Consider the following 13,968-nt stretch of genomic DNA (forward strand, 5'->3'; position numbering starts at 1 on the left):
GGGTATGGTGAAGGGTATGTGATGATGTGGGGTATGGTGAAGGGTATGTGATGATGTGGGGTATGGTGAAGGGTATGTGATGATGTGGGGTATGGTGAAGGGTATGTGATGATGTGGGGTATGGTGAAGGGTATGTGATGATGTGGGGTATGGTGAAGGGTATGTGATGATGTGGGGTATGGTGAAGGGTATGTGATGATGTGGGGTATGGTGAAGAGTATGTGATGATGTGGGGGTATGGTGAAGGGTATGTGATGATGTGGGGTATGGTGAAGGGTATGTGATGATGTGGGGTATGGTGAAGGGTATGTGATGATGTGGGGTATGGTGAAGGGTATGTGATGATGTGGGGTATGGTGAAGGGTATGTGATGATGTGGGGTATGGTGAAGGGTATGTGATGATCTGGGGGTATGGTGAAGGGTATGTGATGATGTGGGGTATGGTGAAGGGTATGTGATGATGTGGGGTATGGTGAAGGGTATGTGATGATGTGGGGTATGGTGAAGGGTATGTGATGATGTGGGGTATGGTGAAGGGTATGTGATGATGTGGGGTATGGTGAAGGGTATGTGATGATGTGGGGTATGGTGAAGGGTATGTGATGATCTGGGGGTATGGTGAAGGGTATGTGATGATGTGGGGTATGGTGAAGGGTATGTGATGATGTGGGGACCAAGGGAACTTTATCAGGATGCATAGTATCCTGGATCCATCAAATAACTGGCTGCTGCCTCTATGGGAATTTAACATTGGGGTGTACTGACTTATGCTCCCTGTATTTTAAGGAAGAACATTTATTTATTTAAGATACATTATTCATTCACAAAGAATATTGGTATATATAAGAATCTGCTGTGAGGCAGAAGTGCTAACCACTGAGCCACCGTGCTGCCTAAGTGACCCACCCAGTAAAGGGTTAACAGTTAGTGTTTCTCATCAAAATAGCAGCCGGTTCTGACCTGTTTCCTGTCCTGCAGCCACAGTGACGTTGATAACTGAAAGTGTTAATCAGGACGCTTCATAATGAAGAGCAGTTACTGTCAGATACTTTGGAGCACAGAGAGAAGGGAAATAACCTTCACTTTATCAAACTACAGGGTTCAACGTTACTTTTATAGTCGCCTGTACAGTAAACTTTAGGTCCAAAGAGAGAAGGAATCCCCCCTCCCCCTCCTTTCTCTCTTCCCGCCACTTTCTCTCTCGACGGCATCTTTAAAGTAAATTTTAGTGTTTTCAAAGTCAAACAGATGATAAGGATTCACGTTTTGATAACGTATGTTTACACAGAGCAGAGAAACTAAAAGCAGCAGATTAAGAACAGACTGAAGAACAGAACGCAGACGCCTGTAAACATCAATTACACGTTTAAAGTTTAAAAGTTCAACAGCTGCAGCTGCAGTATGTCAGCAGAGAAAGAGGAGGAGGAGGAGGAAATGAAAAAGTAGTTTAAAATACTCACGGAGCTCCAGCCATTGTGGTGTCTGTCTTTCTCTCTGTTTGCTTCTCTTCTTCCTCTTTTGAAATGCCGGGGGAAAGATGTAGGAGATGACGTGGAGGAGGAAGAGGAGGAGGAAGAGGAGGAGCGCTTACCGGAAACTGTTTTGCTGCCTTCATCATAAAATATCTAAATCAGAATCAGCTTTATAGGCCAGGTTTGTGTAAACAAACAAGGAATTTGACTCTGGTTAATCTTTGCTCTCAAAGTACAACACTCACTAACATATAAAACAGAAAGGACAGTTAGAAATATAAAAATACTGTTACAGAATAACAATACAATGGAATTTACAATTTTACAAGAAATATATACAATAATAATTGAAGACAGGGAAGGACTAGTGCAATATCAGTATAGTCTGAGATTTAAGATTTAAATATAAATATAGTGCATTATCAGTATAGTCTGAGATTTAAGATTTAAATATAAATATAGTGCGAGGCAGTTCAGTGAAAAAGCAGCCGTTCTGCTCACACTCACTACGAGCTACGAGACCAGAACGTTTCTGAACTTACAGGTACTCTGTTTAACGTGTTCCTTTAACCCTGCTGATGTCCTCGGGTCACATTTAACAGTTTTCAGAGTTCCTGTATCAGAAACATGGCTTTCTTTTCAACCAAATTCCCCAAAAACAACATGGATGGTTCCATGACGATCACTACTTTCATGGTCTTCAGAGGTGAAAATCTGGGATCATTCATAAACATATCTTCCTCTGACCTAAACTGTTAGTCAAGATAGTTCATAATTTCTGCTTATTTTACTTAATAATTAGGCATAATTTCATGTAAATGTGGTTTATCCACCATCAATTCCATAAAGAAGTGTAAAACTAGTGGTAATAAGTTATGAAGTTGGCTAAAAAGATGTAACACAGAATTAAGTGATCATTTATAGGTTACTTTATGCTTTATAAACAGGCAACCCGACCGGAGGGAAAATACAAGTACGTGGTTGACGGGAAGACGATACCAGGGTTAAGAGAATCAGTTTAAATAAACGTATTGCTACGTGTTGTCGGGGCTGAACGTGGCCCTGCATGGTTGGATATACACATACAGAGTTTCCTCTATGTTGATTTAGTAGTGGTGGCCCGCCACGGTAAAATTTCTGCCGCCACGGTATCAGAAATAGGGCAGACGCACAAAATAGTCGCTGTTGCCTTTTAAATGATCCTGCCGACTTAATGCACCCCCTCCCCCCCCCCGTTGGCTGCTGCATATAATAGATAGCACAATATAATTTACATCAGTGATTTTCAACCACTGTGCCACGGCACACTAGCGCAATAATGACCTTGTTGATTTAAGACAATAGAATTACTGCCACAGGGCTCCAGACTGCGACCAAATGGTCGCATTTTGCGACCAAAGTTTGAGAGTGTGCGACTGAATTTTACATCCAGTCGCACATGTGCGACCAGTAAATTTGCCCCCTTTTTTTACACGTTAAACGTTAAAATTTCGGTACCTGAGAGCGTGTAAGCGCAAGCTTATCTGTCCTCTCTGAAAATTGACAGAGAGCAGAGCTCTGACACAAACACACACACTCACACACACACACACGCATAGCTGCGGACGGTGCAAACTACGTCGGCTCTGCAGTTTTGTTGAAGTCACAGTGAGTCACGGAAATGCCGATAAAGTGGTTTCAAGTGTGGTTACAGTTTTTCATAACTTCACGCAGACAGCGTTTACTGTGATATGATATTAATGGAGAGCTGAAAGTGGTCGCGGTGCTGTTGACGTTACACTTCCTCGGAGACGAGCAGCCAGGCACAACGGTGGTTTCTGTGCCCTGGTGAATGACTGACAGGCTGAGGTTGTAAGGCAAGGCAACTTTACTTCTACAGCACCTTTCTACAGCACCTTTCAGCAACAAGGCAACTTTACTTCTACAGCACCTTTCAGCAACAAGGCAACTTTACTTCTACAGCACCTTTCAGCAACAAGGCAACTTTACTTCTACAGCACCTTTCAGCAACAAGGCAACTTTACTTCTACAGCACCTTTCAGCAACAAGGCAACTTTATTTCTACAGCACCTTTCAGCAACAAGGCAACTTTATTTCTACAGCACCTTTCAGCAACAAGGCAACTTTATTTCTACAGCACCTTTCAGCAACAAGGCAACTTTATTTCTACAGCACCTTTCAGCAACAAGGCAACTTTATTTCTACAGCACCTTTCAGCAACAAGGCAACTTTACTTCTACAGCACCTTTCAGCAACAAGGCAACTTTATTTCTACAGCACCTTTCAGCAACAAGGCAACTTTATTTCTACAGCACCTTTCAGCAACAAGACAACTTTATTTCTACAGCACCTTTCAGCAACAAGGCAACTTTACTTCTACAGCACCTTTCAGCAACAAGGCAACTTTATTTCTACAGCACCTTTCAGCAACAAGGCAACTTTATTTCTACAGCACCTTTCAGCAACAAGACAACTTTATTTCTACAGCACCTTTCAGCAACAAGGCAACTTTACTTCTACAGCACCTTTCAGCAACAAGGCAACTTTATTTCTACAGCACCTTTCAGCAACAAGACAACTTTATTTCTACAGCACCTTTCAGCAACAAGGCAACTTTACTTCTACAGCACCTTTCAGCAACAAGGCAATTCAAAGTGCTTTACATGAAACATTACAGAGCAATTAAAAACGGTCATGATGAAAATAAAACAGGCTAAAAAATAATATACAAATACAATAATAAACAAAATATATAAATATTTTTTGACTGTCATGACAGTGATGGGGCTGTCAGTTAACCTTCTATGTTGCATCTTCAAAAGTGACACTGAATTTGAAACAGCACATTGTAATTTCTGCATCTATTATCAGAGTATTTATTAGTAAAACAGTGGAAATTAGTAGAAATGTGAATATTTGGTTAGCATGTTGATTTACGGTGTGTGCCCCTAAATTTTCTGGTTGTGCCCCTAAAATTTTCAGCCACGGTGCTCCTAGTGAAAAAAGTTAGTCTGGAGCCCTGCTGCCACCTTTCGCGTGCATCCCACAGTGACAGGATGTAAGCAGTAGGGCCGAGATCATCGATGTAAGCCTGCAAAAGCGATGCATATATTTTTAAAAAGGAAAAATGCAGATTCTGATCTTATTAGGCTACAATGTGTCATTTTGTAACATTTTTGGTTGGTGGTGTGCTGTGGGATTTTTTTTAATGTAAAAAATGTGCCGTGGCTCAAAAAAGGTTGAAAAACACTGATTTACATGTATACAAAGTCAAAGTAAACTCCCAATGTTAACACAACACGTGGAGTTAATGTTATTTTTCGCGTCATCAATACCAAATTCAGTCTAATTGGATGGGAATATACTGTACGTTGCACTTGATGCACCACTAGAAGACGACTCAACAGATTTGGCAGCATTTATTAGCAGCAAATCATTGCGGCTTGATGGCAGTAACGTTAGCACATACAGTAGTAGTATGGAAAAATTGTGAGCCTGACATATTACCATAGACAGTTTTTTTTAAGAAATGGACCAACAGATCCCGTGTCTCTGGACGCAGACCAGTGAAGGATATTAGAAGTCTCTTTCCCGGTGATGGCTGAGCGTTACTGAGCAGCCTCCAACTGAGCTTGAAGACGTAGATGTGACGTGAGCAACCTGTCTGAAAGTTGGAAGTCTTCTGGTAGCTGTGCCAAGAGAAATCTCAATCATTCCCAATCTAGCAGAGACGGAGACTGTAGGTATATGTAAGGAGATAACATAGACACAGGCTAATTATTGATCACTAAAATGATAGTTAACATTAGTAATTAAACTTAAACAGCTAATGGAAGTCCAAACTGCCTGAGAGCTTCTCCTGTACTATACGGTAATTCCTCTACTATGAGACAGTAAGTCTCGTGGTTATGACCCAATCGTTAGCCTATTTTTATAAAAACGTCTGCTACGGAGCCATAACGTGAGGTACAAGGTAATGGAGCCTTTTATACATTCTCGTGTTTCTTTAGAAATAAACAACGGACAAATAGAGTCTTTAAACTCTTCAGATGTAAAGTTATTCTCTGTCAAAGTGACGTCAAAATGAATGGCAGTCAATGGAATGCTAACGGGGGGTGATCGCTTTGTAGCATTAAAATGGCGCCATAGGAGATTCGAGCTCTGAAGCGAAGCTTACCCCCTTGGTTTTAACTGGTGTTCTCTGTGAGGTTTAGCAGCAGGTTCTATTAGAGAGTCTGTTGCAGGGGACTTCGTTAGTGTGACGGGGAAAGTGGTTGGAGCTATATGCTCAGGATCACATCCGTGGTGTTCTGAGGGTAACTGCTTAGCAGGGGCTTTTTCAGACCCACTGGTTTATAGTGAATAAATACCCGCCACCTGTACCTGTCCGAAGACTAGGGATGAGTTTAGTTAGCTAGTTTGTTGTACTAGTTAGTGTAGAATGGGGAGGCTCCAGTTTGTTTGACTTTATATATATTTTGGGCTTTTTGGGTTTTGGGAGGATTTGTTTGCTTCACATTGAGTATTACGTTTGCAACTTTTGTTTATGTCTAATATTGTTGAGAATTTCATTCAGGGTCCATCTGTTGAGTTGCTGGAGCGATGTAATAAAGAGCAGCTGAAGATTTCTCAGCATTACTCCATTGATGTTGACGTTGTTGTTGAGGTGCACAAAGGAGGTCCTGAAGTGTGTCATTATGGCCAACTTGACGGAAGAGGGAGTGTTGGGGGACGAAGGAGGTAAGAGTAGTGTAACTACTTCCACTACTGCTTTAACATTTGAAGAACAAAAATTATTATTGGTTTTGAAAATGGAACATTAACAGGAATTGGAGAGAATCAAATTCAGAAAGGAACAACTGAAATTTGATTTAGAAGTTCAAAAATTAACATTGCTGAAAGAGGGTAAAATTTCTGCATCAGCTTTGAATTTGGAAACGCCTCGTGTATGTTTTGATGTTGCAAGCAATTTGAGGTTGTTACCAAAGTTTAATGAAAGTGATGTGGAGATTTTCTTCAGTTTGTTTGAGCGGGTTGCAGATTCAAGAGACTGGCAGGATGAGGAGCGAACTTTGTTGTTACAGTGTGTTTTTACTGGTAAAGCACAGCAGGCTTACTCAGCGTTGTCTTCTGCAGCCTGTAAAGTGTACAATACGGTAAAATCAGCAGTCTTGAAGGCATATGAGCTTGTTCCTGAGACATATGGGCAACGCTTCAGGGGCTGCAGGAAGACTGGGGAACAAACAACATGTTGACTTTGCCAGGGATTTGACATTACATTTTAATCGTTGGTGCTCTTCTTCTGGTGTTTGAGGCATTATGTGATCTAGTGGTTCTAGAACAGTTTAAACAGTCTGTGCCCAATTATGTTGCGACCTATGTTAATGAACACAAGGTTAAGTGTCCAAGTGAGGCTGCAGTGCTGAATGATGAATGTGTTGACACACAAACGTATTTTTGGTGAGCGGTACTACAATGAACAATTTCCCAAGGCAGGGTTTATGTCCCCAAAGTTGGATAGACAGGCTAAAGAAAAAAGTGATTCTGCTGTGTGCAATTATTGCCATTAAATTGGTCATTGGAAAAAAGAATGTCCTCTACTAAAAGAAAAAAGTAAGATGTGCAATGTTAAGTCAGCTGGTTTGGCTACCACTGTTCAGAGGCCTACACCTGGTATTGCAGCAGAACTGTTGGCTCCTTTTCAGATGCAAGTTAAACCAGTAAATACTTCAGAGATTGACTTGTGTTATGCTCCACTTATGTCTGAAGGCTTTCTGAAGCTGCTAAGTAGTGATGAAGGAGTTCCAATAAAAATCTTGAGAGACTCAGGAGTGTCGCAAAGCTTTGTGAGGGGAAATATTTGGCCCTTTTCTCCCTTATCAGACACAGGTAGCTGTGTTCCCGTTCGGGGGATGGGTCTGCGGACTATGTTTGTGCCTATGCACAAAGTGCATTTGTCATGTAGTTTGGTACAGGGGGAAGTAGAAGTAGGTGTTCGTCCAGAACTGCCAGTTGACGGAATTGACTTTATTTTGGGAAATGACCTGGTAGGAGGTTGTGTGTGGCCAGATGATGTGAGACAAAACGGTGTACACTTACCTGACCAGCCAATACACATAAGTATGTCTGAATTTGTTTCAGAAACTCCAGAGGTCCCTGAAATAGACAAGGCAGTCTCGTCTTCAGAGACGCAAGCGGCCACTAATCTGGAGCAAAATGTTTCTACGGTTTGTGTTGTGACTCGTGCTATGACGGCTGTTCTGGCTGACAGTGAGAAGGTTCCAGAAAAACCTTTTAATGTGGAGAAGTTTATACTGTCAATGCCAACTGATCTTTCTATTTCTCGGTTAGAGTTAGTGAACGAACAAAGAGCCGACAAGTCTTTGAAAGATATTTTCGAACAGGTTTTGCCATTTCCTCAGGTAGACGTTACACCTGGGTATTTCATACAGAATGACCTGTTGTTCAGAGTGTGGCGTCCACACAGAGAGGGATTTAGTGGTGATCCAGTTGTGCAAGTTGTAATGTCTACTAAATATAGGACATCGGTAATACATGCAGCTCATGATAATGTTTCAGGACATATGGGTGTGAAAAAAACCTATAATCGTGTGATCCAGCATTTCTTTTGACCATATTTGAAACGTGATGTTTCAGCATATATAAATAAGAACGTGTCATGTTTGCCAGGTTATATATATATATATACCCATATATATATAGATATTATAACGACTGTTTATATTTGATCATGTCATGCTTTATCAAAAGAAACATTTTGTGTATATATATATATATATATATATATATATATATCTCCATTATCCATATCCATTCCATATTGAGGTTTGACCCAGAGCTGTTCTAGCCTCCATTGGACTGTAAAATGAAGGTGGGAGACGAGAATGTGCTGCCTGGATCATTAACTGGAACATTTACTTGTAAAAATCTTCTTCCTGCCAACCCTGGCTACCGAAATCTGGAGCCACTGATATGTCTGCTCTTCTCTCTGGTGCTCTGAAGACGATACAGGAAACACAAACACCGCTGCACGGGACGCTAGTTAACACTATACTCGCAGGCAGCTAACGTTAGCCTACTGCTAGCTAGTTAACACTATACTCGACAGCAGCTAACGTTAGCCTACCGCTAGCTAGTTAACATTATACTCAACTGCAGCTAACGTTAGCCTACCGCTAGCTAGTTAACACTATACTCAACAGCAGCTAACGTTAGCCTACCGCTAGCTAGTAGCTGGATTAAACACGGTTAAAATGCTGACAGCTAACTCTAAACAGTGTAAAGTGTGACTGTGTTTTACTGTAGAGGATTCAACACCAGTATGTAACAATCTGCAGCTGCTGTTGGAGAAACAACGCAGATGGTGCGTTCTATGAAACTGGTAAACTACAGCCTCGTGGTGCATTTGAAGTTATTGTAAATGTCCTTTTCCCATCTGGTCGTTGTTTTTGTCGTTCAACAGCAATTTACTAGTGAAATAAGTTCTTGTTATTGTTATACATTATTATTAAATCATTTAATTTTGACCATATGGCCTTAGCAATAAACAAGCCGTTCTTTAATGTCACCGACTGTTGTTTAGTACGCTTTTTTTTTCTTTTCTTTTTTTACTTTCTTAAAAAGTATCGGTTCAGGCACCTTTAATTATGTATGTGATTAATTTTGATTAATTAATCACAGAGTATGTAATTAATTAGATTACATTTTTTAATCGATTGACAGCCCTAATATATATATATATATATATATATATATATATATATATATATATATATATATATATATATATATATATATTTACACTGTATTTATACTGTAATTACGGGGAGATAAAATAATAATAAATACTTACTTGCAATACAATGTGGAACTTGTTTCCCCCCTTGTCATTGTTTAAGCAGGAATGCTGTTCTAAGGTATGGCCTTTGGGATCAGCTCAGAGTGGACCACTGAGGAGAGTTCTACCTGTCACTCTATATGCAAGAGAAACTTGAAGAGTACAGGTTTAATAAAGACAGACCACCATATTTGCAGACAACATCAACAAGGGTACTTCAACAATTAAACTATATTTCTAACCTTCATATTATTGCAATTACATGTGTAGACTGACATTTATTGAACTAAATTATTAATTACACTAATGTCTCCTAAAATTGTTGGCCAGTAGGAACAATATGATGTATGCCTGACTCTATGTCATGTCTAGCAGTAATACTTTAAAGTAGCTTGGTCTGTTAATCATCATTTTTCATGACAGACACTAAAGCAAACACCTGCTTTTGATAAGTTCAATGTATGTTACTCAATATCACCTTTTAAATTAAGTATGAACCAGAATTACCATTAATCTATCTGAAACTGTCAACATAAGTTCATGTTTAGTATTTGGTAGCTTATCCCTTACATTAATTTGCTTTGATGGATGTGACCCATCAACATCAAAAGACTTTTGATATCTTATTTTCCAGTTATTCTAAATATGCTATAACCCCTCTGCATTTGACTGAAACTCTATGGGAATTGAGTTGGTGGACTACATTGTGCTACAAATGACTAGTATACAGTAGAATGGAACACATGACTGTCCAAATCGTAAGCCATGAAGACTTGAATACTAATGAGATACACACTAATTGAATGAGATTGTTGTGTAAAAGTTGTATAAATCTTCAAAATAACTTCTCAGAAAGTTCTCAAACTGGCGTCATTCATCATTAGGGTGTTAAAAGTAATATTTAATTTAAAGATTTTTTTGGGGGGGGCTTTTCCGCCTTTAATAGACAGGACAGCTAGGTGAGAAAGGAGAGAGAGAGGGGGAAGACATGCAGGAAATCATTACAGGTCGGACTCTATATCATGAACCTCTATGTTTATGTGCGCCTGCTCTACCAACTGAGCCAACCTGGCCACAAAATTGCTATTATTTCTACATACATTTCAATTTCAATCAACATTCATTATTGTTTATCTTTGAAAAAATACGTTGTCAGTGCTTATATACTTGCTTTCTTTCTCCATTTTTGCAGAAACACAGGGCTGAACGGGTGTGGCCAGAAGTAAACAAATTGGAAATTGAAATACCAAATTGTCTAATTGACATAAGTAATCATACTCTTTGTTATATTATTATTACTATATTTAGGTGCATAACCTTTGCACGTCATGACTTCCTGGTGTTTGTGAACCTTCAACATTGATTAGATGTTAAATAACACGTTCTGACTGCCAACATTACTGTACTGTGCTGTGGTAGTCTGACGGCCAATGGTATACATACAGTATAGTATAGTATATAGTATACATGCAGGAACGAGGAAAGAGTACTTTCTCAGGTCAAGTAGATAGGCAGTACAATAGACAAAGATTTACACTACAACAGAATTTGGTCCAAATATCAGATCATATGTGATGTTACAATAGTAGGTGTAATATTATAGTGTGCTAAAATACTGTGCTATATATTTTTTACCATGTAAAAACGGGCCTGCCTTTTCAAAGGTTTGATGACTTACCCATGTTATAGCAAGCGTGGCTTATCTAATTTGAATAATATTTTGTGTGTATAGGTGCATGTGTGTATTTTTTTAACAACCAACTGTTTGCACAATAAACTTCATACAACAGTTAATACAACAATCTCTCTTTATGCTTAGAGTCAGAGTGGCCTCGGAACTTCTGTCAGGACCAGCAGAGGCAGCTGACAGCTACCAAGAAGTGATGGAGACAAGTCTGACAAAGGTGTCAATATTTGGCACCAACCCATTTCACAATGTGGAGGAGCAGCAAAATGCTGAAATGGCCTTCAGTGACAAGTACCCTGATTTAGGACATTTGTTCAGCTGTGCTGTAAACAGAGAGCCTGGGCCTTTCAAGGAAGCTGTGATGGACCTCATAGCTGTTGCAAGGAGACAGTAACACAAGTGCGTGATGACACAGCATCACACACAAATAACACTTGTGTGAGCTGTAAAAGATGCTTTGAATGGGTTTGCTTAATTTGTGACTTTGTTCAGGAAGTTTTAGTTTGTTTTTAATTTCTATGAACGTAGTATGAGCTCTGCTGTGAGATATTTAACTGGCAAAGATAGCAAAAAGATACACAGAGCATCTTGAAACTTATGAAGATAGATAATGACCAAAATATGTTGTTCTGATGATTTATACTTCTCCTGAAGGACCTATGACTGGCCTTGTGATTGCACCCTGCTGCAGGAGCCTGGTGGGGTGCAATGGATGTGTGCGGGGGTGGGTCCTCACCTCCCCCAACTGCCCCAAGTGTCGGGATGAGCGTTTTGGGGAAGAGTATTTCCTGTTGAGTGGGATGGACGATGTCATGGATGCCCTGAGGAATGTGGTGTCCCCATAGCTTTTTGATTTATAGTTTAGTGTAGTTTTTAGTTTGATTTGTTCCACCATTGTTTTTTTCTACAGTTACCACAGTTAGTCCAAAGGTTCTTTTTTATTGATGGTTCTTTGAGACACGTGTGTGTGTGTGTGTGTGTGTGTGTGTGTGCATGCGTGTGTGAGTTGTTGTGAGTTGTTGTAAATTAAACAATATGTACCAGTCCTGCCTTTCCAATGTCCTATTTATCTGATAAAGATTACTGACAACTCCTGCTAAGCAATACAAATAAATATGAAGTACCGTTGTATGGAGCAGCAGAACAAGAATTAGACAGCACAGAATTAGAGGCAAGCATTAATGCAAACGTTGAACCTTTAGTTTTTCTCTCTTAGTTTTGTTTACAGTGCATACACACACACACACACACACACACACACACACACACAGTCTGGTTCATGTTTATGTTATATCATATGGTGCTGTGGACTCAAGTGGATGATTGGGACCTCTGCTGGTGACTTTTTATATAGCCTAACGTTATATGTTTTTTAATGAAGTAAAATATATGGAACAGGGGAGTTTCCACTCAAGTTATATAAACTAAATACTTTATATAACAAAAAAATAGCAAAATTGAGCCTAATCTGAAGCTACAGACCACCAATTCATTGATAAAGTGCCTGGTTCTTCTTGCAGTTAAGCCTATAGTTTTCACACACTTTATTTTGACACGTTAATGTTACTTCTGGTCCAGCGCCGCATTGATATGAGCCACTTCTGATCTTCAACACGTAAGCCCATACAAAACAAAAACGAAACCTCTGTTCCATCAGATTTTCAATGATTATGCTCATTAGAAAAATGAGCCTGTATTCTCGCTGTTGGTTTAAAATGGAATCATGAATAACAAAAAAACAACGAGCAGTTTTCCAGTTCATTTTTAATTTGTATGTACATTGGAAAAACGGGAAAACGGAGCTCATAGTTTCGTTTTTTCGTTTTTTTGGTTTAAAACGAAAAACGGATCATACTTTAGGGCCTTGACCCCTAAGGCACAAAGCAATATGTATGCAGGCAGCAGATGCACTAAATATGATATTCAATGCTGAATACATCCTTCATGCACGCTGTTTGAAGTCAGCAATGAACCACTGATATGATAGCAATAGCTCCGAAGATAAATTACCATTACGTGTTGTTTCCCCATCACAAAAAGTTAGATGCACCTGCCCAGTTTCTGAACAGTGTTACACCAGAGCAAGTCACAGGAGTTGATAAATGCATAAGAAACCACTCCACCGCCTAGTCATCACATGGTAAAACTTAGCATAATTGAGAGTCAGAATTTACACCAGTACTGCATATCATAATATTTGCTCATGATAGTCAAGGAGTTGCTTCTCTGCGATTCCCCTGAAATAGACTAATAATAGAGTAATATAGAATAATAGAGTGACTGCTAGAAGCTTAATGTAACAGAAATAGTAAGAGTCATATACCACCACAGTGCGCACGTGATTTTAAGAATGCTGACTGAGATGTTTGAGAGCGTGCTACATAAAAGCAAATGTCTGAAAATAGAAGCAGCTTGCCTAACATGTCTACTAAAGAAAATAGATGTGCCCTGCAGAATGTGCTCACTTACCCTGATGCAATTATTAGAGTAAAACAATGCCCGCTGGCTGACTCTATAGCAATTACCGTAATTAAACCCCCGAGAGACAGGGAAAACCCGACTGAAACCAGATGTTAGACAGCGCCATGGAACATAATTCCTGCAGCCCGACCCGTATTTACTCTGGGCGGCACCATGAATGAACAACAACGCAGCCCGATGACACAACTTAACTTAGTGTGAGATGGTCCAGCTGATTCAAAACGCACCAGTTCCTCTGCCGTGGAAATCATCTTCCAGCGACGGCCTTGTGTCGGGCGGCAAAAAGCCGGTGTTGTGCAGGTTGGAGCAGGGTAGTGCGGCTATTAGACGCTGATGACCGAGACACCACCCCCCGAAACTGCAGGCGTGTGGGAGTACTTGCTGGGACCTATGCTGGGACTGCATAAAGTTCTGCCAAGACGCTACCGTTTGTAGGCCGGTTGACCCTCCTGAGCAGCAGAAACAGCTG

The 13,968-nt window shown here is 40.0% G+C and overlaps 1 protein-coding gene and 1 pseudogene across 1 annotated transcript in view; both read left to right on the top strand.

The window, feature by feature from the left end:
* LOC116055156 (SE-cephalotoxin-like) overlaps window positions 1–13,968 on the top strand; it is a 521,701-nt gene that overhangs the window by 481,636 nt on the left and 26,097 nt on the right. The gene's annotated exons all lie outside the window — the stretch shown is intronic.
* The window catches only part of LOC116062301, a 1,036,964-nt pseudogene that overhangs the window by 470,866 nt on the left and 552,130 nt on the right, over window positions 1–13,968 (top strand).

This window comes from Sander lucioperca, chromosome 21, assembly GCF_008315115.2.
Source record: "Sander lucioperca isolate FBNREF2018 chromosome 21, SLUC_FBN_1.2, whole genome shotgun sequence".
NCBI lineage: Eukaryota > Metazoa > Chordata > Actinopteri > Perciformes > Percidae > Sander > Sander lucioperca.